The following is a 7,966-nucleotide window of genomic DNA, read 5'->3' on the forward strand; positions in this document are numbered from 1 at the left end:
TGCATTTTGAAGCTTACGTGAAATGGATAATTCCATTACCAAAATTAACTGAAGGAGAAATATGAAACCTGAAGTAGATAACCATTATAGCAATTGAATCAGTAGTTTAAAAATCTTCCAACAAGTGAAAAACAACTCACAAAAGGCATTACCAGTGGGTTCTAAAAACATTTAGAGAATAAATTGTCATATTAAATCCATTGTCCAAAGAAAAGGAAAAGTGAAGAATCTAGAGCTTATTTCACGAGACTCATGTAGCACTGATGTCAAAATCAGTAAAAAATATTGAGATGAAGGCATTATAAATAAAACTCAATTATAAACACAGATAAAAAATTCTAAGCAGAACATTAGCTACCAAATGTAGCAATTTATTGAGAAATAAATATACGTCATGGCCAAGTGAGGTTTAATTGAAGGAACGAACATATTAAATATTAAAATATTAGAAAATAAACCAAGTTGTCATTAATTTTACATGGTATAATGATGTTGGTAGAAATCTAGATGAAAGTATAGATAAAAAATTAAGACTGGAGAGTTTAGCAAAGATTTTAGACATTCACTGTACAAGATCAGTTCAGTTACTTTTCACCTACCAGAAGAATATAGAGAACATAATTTTTTAAAGACAATATTTACACTAGCACCTCAAATTTTTTAAAATCTGAGGATTTAATCTAACAAAACCTATATAATATTTTGATGTATAAAATTCCAAAATACTATAGGAAAACACTGAAAAGCCCAAAACAGATATTGCTATGTGTATCTTGCAAATTCAAAGGAAAAGAACAAAAAAGTAGAAAAAGAATTCCTTAACCTCAGTAGAAATTAGGGGATTAGAAATTAAAACCACAATGAAATATCATTTAACCACTATACTGACAGAAATTCAAAAGTCTGACAAATATAAGGATGTGGAGCAAAGTCGTACTTACTCTTTTCTTATTGGTTTGTAAATTTGTAGAAATGTTGTGAGAAAAAGGTTGACATTATGCAAAAGGGTTGAAATGGGCCCATAACTTATGCTTCAGGATCTAGGTGGACACCCAAAGAGATTCTTACAAATGTCCAGAGGACACAGGCATTCATGGTTAATGCAGCCATATACATAATGTCAAATGTCCTTTCTAGGTTCTTTGGCTGGTCTCATCATTAAATTAACATAAGACAGATTAACAGGAGAAAAACAAATTTAATTTCTTATGTATGGTAGCCCATAAAAATATGAGACTCAAATAAATGACCAAAAGAGGCATATTTTGTATCTTTTAGACAAAGAATCAATAACTTTGTGAAGAATTGACAAAAATAAAGGGGTTTGAGCTTGGAGTGGCTAATTAGTGAAAAAGTAACAAGGCTTGTTCATCCAGCTTTGTCTGCCCTGGATTCCCTTCTCTGGTAAGAAGTACGTCTCTGTACTCCTGGTGCACAGAGGGTACCTTTCACATGGAACATTTATGTCCTGCTTTCGTCGGGAACAAAGGAGCATCAGAAGGTCCTTCTTGCTCCTGCTGTTTTTTAAATAACATTAATCCAAAATAATCAATATGCCAAAGTGGCATATTTTGCTTCCCTTCACATGCATCCATAAGGATGAACTACCTATCATGGAAGCATTTTCCTTTGGCCATAAAACTGGGATACACATTTTTATTTAAGAAAGAAAACACAAGCTTTCTGAATTTCACATCTGTAAGTTACCTCTTTAACCTTAATAATTACTTGGAAGATTTTTAAGATTGTTTTAACCTCTTTTACTGAAAGTATTATATGGATATTTAAGCATCTTACTTCAGCTCCTTCAAGTTTTAGAAATCAGGAAGAAAACTGAAGAGAAATTGGCATGATCATTACACCCAGCGGATTAAAGCCAGAGCTGAGATAAGAGTGAGGTTTCCCATCACAAATTAAGTATTCAGTTTACAACATTACGCTGATATAAAAGACTTGATAGGAAAAAGAAAGAATAGTAATTTTACTGATTTGTAGATATTTTGATTTCTTTATACTTTTCAAATATATTATGTTAATTAAACCAGTGTTAATTTTCCAGCTGTTCCATGTATTCTTAGATAATTAAGAGTTGACCGTAGTTGAAAATCAGGCTTTTTGAGGAGGTATTTGTCATTGTTTTATTGTGTCAGTAGCTAAAATGATACACTCAGAAATGGAGAATATAGGTGGACATTACCCACTAAAGTGTGTCATTGGAGATTTTTTATATGAAACTTGTATGTACATATTTTGAAAAGTTTTTGTGGCTTATAATTGTTAGTGTTTTTTATCTTGCTTTCTTTTTATGTGTTTTTAAATTTTTGTCAATATCTTTTCCAAATATTTATTTGTAAGCACTCAACAAATCTCTCATAAACACAATGATGTTTTAAAATTTTGGTTTTTCTTTTAGAAGCTCAGCTATTAACATTTTTGATACATCCTTGTATTTGTACTCCTGACAATCATCCGTTTTTAATTATTTTTTAAAATGTATAGTTTTCTTAAAATTTTTGAACATTTTGAAGGATTTTTTAATTCTAGTAATCTAGAATTAAACAATTTGTCAGACGATTTTTTCATTAATTCTCGATTTTCATTTTCTACAATATCTGACAACAGTCCAATAATATGCCTTATGCTTTATTCGAGACTCTCTTTGCCTTTGTTTTTCTTTTTTTTTTTTAAGTCTCTATTGAATCTGTTACACTATCACTTCTGTTCTGTGTTTTGGTTTTTTGGCCCTGAGGCATGTGGGATCTTAGCTCCGGGACCAATGCTAGAACACACACCCCGTGCATTGGAAGACAAAGTCTCAAGCACTGGGCCACCCGGGAAGTCCCTCTCTTTGCCTTTGAAATGACTTTCTCATTTGCTCCCCGTCTCCATGTTCGTATTACTCTGCTTCATGTCCTAATGATCTCTCTTTCAGAATCTACCTACCTTCACTTTTCCCTGTACTCCTCAAGTACAGTTCCGCATACTCTATTTTTATTTATTTATTTTTATCTAATCAAAACCTTGCAAGAACTTCCAGTTACCTCTGGAATAAAGCATAATCATCATCGCAGCATTCAAAGATATTCACCATCTGGGCACAAAATAATTTTTCAAATATCTATTACTGTACTTCTCTGCATATATCCTATATGCAACTAGAGAAAAACACCCATTATTACCCACATCATCCCTAAATTTCTTGACTTCAGATTTGCTCATGCCCTTCTGAACCAAAACTCCCTCTCTTTCAGTCAGTCCCAAGGCTGCGAATGCAGAGGAAGCGCGTGCAGAGGGCCTGCAAAGATGCTGTCCCTGTGCGTCGCTGCGGCTGTGGCCCGCGCCCTCCCTGGGCAGGCCGGGATGGCCTCCAAAAACGCTTTGGGGTCATCCTTCATTGCTGCAAGGAATCTCCTTGCCTCTAAATCTCGTCTTCGGAAGACTGGCTCTGCTGAGGTGTCCTCTGTTATTATTGGTGACACCTCTGTTGACCTTGAAGAGACTGTGCATGTTTTTCAGTATTGGTGATGGTATTGCCCATGTACATGGGCTGAGAAATGTTCAAACAGAAGACATGGTAGAGTTTTCTTCAGGTTTAAAGGGTATGTCTCTGAGCTTGGAACCGGACAATGCTGGTGTGTTGCCGTGTTTGGAAATGATAAACTAATTGAGGAAGGAGATATTGTGACCAGAACTGGGGCTACTGTGGATGTTCCAGTCAGCAAGGAACTTTTGGTTCGTGTAGCAGATGCCCTTGGTAATACCACTGATGGAAAGGGTCCAGTTGGTTGCAAGATCCAAAGGCGAGTTAGCCTGAAGGCCCTGATCTCTGTGCGGGAACTAATGCAGACTGGCATTAAGGCTGTGGACAGCTGGTGCCAATTGCTATTGACACATCATTAACCAGAAATGATTCAATGATGGATCTGATGAAAAGAAGAAGCTATACTGCATCTACGTTGCTATTGCTCAGAAGAGCCACTGTTGCTCAATTGGTGAAGAGACTTACAGATGCAGATGCCATGAAGTACGCTATTGTGGTTTCAGCTACTGCCTCGGATGCTGCCCCACTTCAGCGCCTCGTTCCTTATTCTGGATGTTCTATGGGAGAATGTTTTAGGGAAAATGGCAAACATGCTTTGATCACCTATGATGAGTTATCTAAATAGGCTGTTGCTTATTGTCAGACGTCTCCGCTGCTCCGCGGACCCCCTGGTCATGAAGCCTGTCCTGGTGATGCGTTCCTCCTGCACTCCTGACTGCTAGAGAGAGCACACAAAACGAACGATTCTTTTGGTGGTGGCTCCTTGACTGCTTCACCAGTCATAGAAAGACAGTCTGGTGTTGTGTCTGCTTACATTCCAACGAATGCCATTTCCATCATTGACGGACAGATCTTCTTGGAAACTGAATTGTTCTACAAAGGTATCCGTCCTTCCATTAACGTTGGTTTGTCTGTATCCCGTGTCAGATCTTCTGTGCAAACCAGGGCCATGAAACATGTGGCAGGTACCGTGAAACTGGGACGGGCTCAGTATTTTGACGTCGCTGCTGCTTTTGCCCAATTTGGTTCTGACCTCGATGCCGCCACTCAACCACCCTGAGTCGTGGTGTGTGTCTGACTGAGTTGCTGAAGCAAGGACGGTATTGTCCCATGGCTTTTTTTTTTTTTTTTAAATCAACTGTATTTATATACACCTGTAATGGGCAATTTGAAAATAAATTTAAGAAAATGATTCTCCTTAACAATATCATCAAAAAGAATAAAACATGTAGAAATAGATTTCACAAAAGAATTTCAAGACCTGTACCTGAATCCCATGGCTATTGAAGAGCAAGTGTCTGTTATCTATGCTGATGTCAGGGGTATCTTGATAAGCTGGAGCCCAGCAAGATCACAAAGTTTGAGAATGCTTTCTTGTTTCATGTTATCAGCCAACACCAAACCCTGCTGGGCAAAATCTGGGCTGATGGAAAGATCTCAGAAGAGTCCATGCAAAGCTGAAAGAGATTGTAACAAAATTCTTGGTTGGATTTGAAGTTCAAACACCTATGCATTCACACCAAATGCCAGTTTACTTGTGTCATCGTTTCTTCTAGTTGCATTTGTAAAAGGATTACTCCATTATTGCAGATGTACTGTAATCAGGTTAAGCTAAAGGTTCCATATTGAAAAAAAATAAATTCCTTCTCTTCTTTCTATTCTCCATGTTTTCACTCTTCTTTCAAAATCAAATTCAATTATTAGCATTTTTATAAACTGTAATAGGTGAAAGAACATGATGTTTGAAATAAGACAACTGTTTGGAGTTTTACATATCTCATTTAGTAGCTAAGATGATCAGGATTAAAACTGATTTTTAAAAATCTTGTCAGAAAAGTAAGTCTAGCATTTGTCTTTTCTTACAAAGTCTTTTGTGCATCAATAAGAAAATCCACACTGAACAAGTCTCTGGAATAGGTATGTAATATATATGGATCCCGTCATCTGGAAGAACTACCTTTATCCTGATGCCATTCATAGAAGATAATTAATGCTTCCTCTCTACCTCCTACTCCAGATGCCCTTTTTATTTTAATAAATATATATGTGTATTTTATTTCCTCTACGAAACTGAGTGTAATGCACTCTACCTTCTGACTCATATTCCAAAGAGTACCCCAAATAATGCCCTGTACATAATAGGTTCTCCATAAATGTATGGACTGGAAGTGTATTGGTCCTTTACCATGGTTATTTAAGAATAATTTTGTTCAAAATGTATGTTAATAATTTAGTTAGCTTTAATTTATTTTAAACACATTTATATTTAAATTTAATATAAGATGTGAAAACAAAATTACGTTAAGAAGTAATCGCTATAGAGTAGAATTTATTTTAGCCAGAATAATAGGATGTGTGTCACACATAACAAAGTGCAACTGAAACAATACTTGCTTATGTCTTACAATTGTTTTGATAGAAACTAATTTAGTTAAAATTATATCCCGCAGTTAGGAACAAGTTTATTGCTCTATAATGGTTATCGAAATATAGAACAATAATATATACAGAATCTTTTGAGAACAATAACATTAGTAGATTTACTGATGAGGAAAGTCCAAAGCCATCTGTTAAAATTTATGTTACGTGTCTTCACAGAGCTCTGCTTCTTTTGCTAATATTAAATCAGAATTGAATTGGAAAAGGATGCGGTTTGAGCTAGTGTATCTTCATCCTTGTCCATTTCCCACTCTTCCCCCCTATTTTTCTAGCTCAGACTGGGAGTGTCGGGCATGGACAGGCCCCTCTGCACTCCTTAGGCTTCTAGCAGTGGGTTTGTTACTGAACTCAAGTCAATACCCAAGAGGCCAGCGTTGGTAGAAATGGAAAATGCTGCTTTTAATCAGAGAGCTGGCAAGCTGGGGAGAAGGCGGGCTCGCTCGCAAACGAACTCCAGGCCTTCCCTGGTGGCGCAGTGGTTGCGAGTCCGCCCGCCGATGCAGGGGACGTGGGTTCGTGCCCCGGTCCGCGAGGATCCCACGTGCCGCGGAGCGGCTGGGCCCGTGAGCCGTGGCCGCTGAGCCTGCGCGTCCGGAGCCTGTGCTCCGCAACGGGAGGGGCCGCAACAGTGAGAGGCCCGCGTGCCGGGAAAAAAAAAAAAAAGAACTCCAAATATTCTGCTGGGCCATGAAAGTTTTTAAAGGGACAAAAGGAAGTAATCTTAGTTAATCATGGGGACAGGTGGTCACAGCTGTCGCCGTCTTCCACTGTGTGCAGGCTTGTCGACTCCTTGTGACCTTTCTTTATTTTTTATTTTATTTTTTTAACATCTTTATTGGAGTATAATTGTTTTACAATAGTGTGTTAATTTTTCCTTTACAACAAACTGAATCAGTTATACATATACATATGTTCCCATATCTCTTCCCTCTTGCATCACCCTCTCTCCCACCCTCCCTATCCCACCCCTCTAGGTGTGACCTTTCTTTAGATGCTATCTTGTTCACACAGCTTGTTTGACAGACTACCCAAAGGGAAGCTAGGGAAGGGATCTGGTCATCTGTTAGTTACTTATTCTTCATTTCTACCTCTTTGATCTATGGGGAAAAACCAACAGGTTAGGCAAGGCATTGTGTGATCACAAGATATGAAAGGTGGGTTTGGTCTGGAGATGCGTAGAGCAGGGGGGCGCCTGGTTTAGAAGTTAGTTACAGTGTAGCTTTGCTAAAGTGACAAGGAAAGGGGCTTCCTGCTGCGGGCGGTTTCCCGCAAAGAGCTGCTTACGAATCCCCGGCAGACATCCTTCCATTCCTATGGGATCCGGGGTGAAGGTCCATCTTCTGCCACTTCTTCATGCTGACATGGGGCGCTGTGTTCTCAGTGGAGGATGTCGACACGGGTCCGTAGCATCTCCTTGCTGACAATTTTAGTTGCTCCTTTACAGGACAAGCTACAATTATTTTGATGCCCACAAAGACATAGATTATGATGAGCAGTCGTGTTAATCCCATTCTCTTGAGGCCAATTCTTGGAATCGTGCTGGCCGTAGGCTCAGCACTGCTCAAGTTGGAGTAGCTTATGTCATGGCTGCAGTCTGGCTTTTTCCCCCTGGTGGCAGCTACAGTATCTGTAAAACAACCCAGGAAGGTGCATCAGACACTGAGTCTGTGACTCTGTTGTCCTGATCCTTAAGTGCTCGAGGCCACTCTTTGTGACTCAGGGAGGCCTGGGAGACTTCAGCTTTTCTACAACCAGAGGCAGGAGACGTGCAGGGGCCTTTGTACTTGGCGGGAGGTGGGGGGCCTGGAGGCTTCTGCTTGGTTCCAGTTTTCCCTTTAGAGAAGTGATTGACAGAGGATAGGCCCCTCCTTTGACTTGCAATATTTCTGACGGGCAAATGTTTCCACATTTTTAAATGTTCAAATTTACTAATATATTTTAAACCAGGGTTAACTTTGACCCTGGTAAGTTTGACACAAATTTTTT

General features: G+C 38.8%; 1 pseudogene; it reads left to right on the forward strand.

Annotated features, from left to right (window-relative positions):
* Positions 1-3,303: 3,303 nt before the first annotated feature.
* LOC131758808 (ATP synthase subunit alpha, mitochondrial pseudogene) lies at positions 3,304-5,097 on the forward strand (annotated as a pseudogene).
* Positions 5,098-7,966: the final 2,869 nt, after the last annotated feature.

Source organism: Kogia breviceps, chromosome 6 (genome assembly GCF_026419965.1).
Source record: "Kogia breviceps isolate mKogBre1 chromosome 6, mKogBre1 haplotype 1, whole genome shotgun sequence".
Taxonomy (NCBI): Eukaryota; Metazoa; Chordata; class Mammalia; order Artiodactyla; family Physeteridae; genus Kogia; species Kogia breviceps.